Here is a 765-nt window from a genome sequence, read left to right as displayed (position 1 = left end):
CTGAAATAATCCTTTCCTTTATGACTTCCCGCCTCACCTCCTTTCCACCGTGAAAAGCCTGTTTTTTCTGCATTTCGTCGGAGCTCCTTTCTATTTGCCACGTGGGATGCTGCCCCAATGTTGAATAAAGCCAATGAGATCTTCCAATACAGTCAGCTGCATTTTAATGCCATGCTCGACTGCTCTGTATTCTTAACTGCTTGGTACAGTCCTGGTACACGGGCTGCATTCACGAAACTAACCCAGTACATCACGGCGCCCACCCAAAGACCTGGGGCGCCTCTCCCAACGGGTCTGCGGGATCACAGGTTACGCTTCGGCTGTCCTCAGAGTTAAGGGACATGAACTGATCTTGTAAATTAAGTCCACCATTCAAAGAAACAAAAATGCAAAGCTTGCTACCATAAAGATTTTATTTGCAATTCAAACAGAACAATATGTTATCCTTGGGTGGATTATTCTAGCAACTTTGGGTGACTTCTCTTTGTCAACCATTCATAAGGTGGACAAAATACTTCATTACGTCGATATTTTCAATGGCGGAAAAATATCCAGAACTTGGAAAACAAATGTTTTTTGCCCGGTACTTAAAAAAAAATTTTCCCTATGTTTAAACAATACTCAATAAGATACAATATCAGTATGAATTCCGTTTGATTGGATCATTCACATGCCTGAAACGACTGAAAGTCACACAGGCACGACGGAAGGGCGTCGCGTCCCGGGCCGCTCAGGTCTGGGCAGGAGGCGGCGGTTTTCCCAGAC

This window comes from Crocuta crocuta, unplaced genomic scaffold (assembly GCF_008692635.1).
Source record: "Crocuta crocuta isolate KB4526 unplaced genomic scaffold, BGI_CrCroc_1.0 scaffold277, whole genome shotgun sequence".
Classification (NCBI taxonomy): Eukaryota; Metazoa; Chordata; class Mammalia; order Carnivora; family Hyaenidae; genus Crocuta; species Crocuta crocuta.
This window is presented reverse-complemented; position numbering follows the sequence as displayed.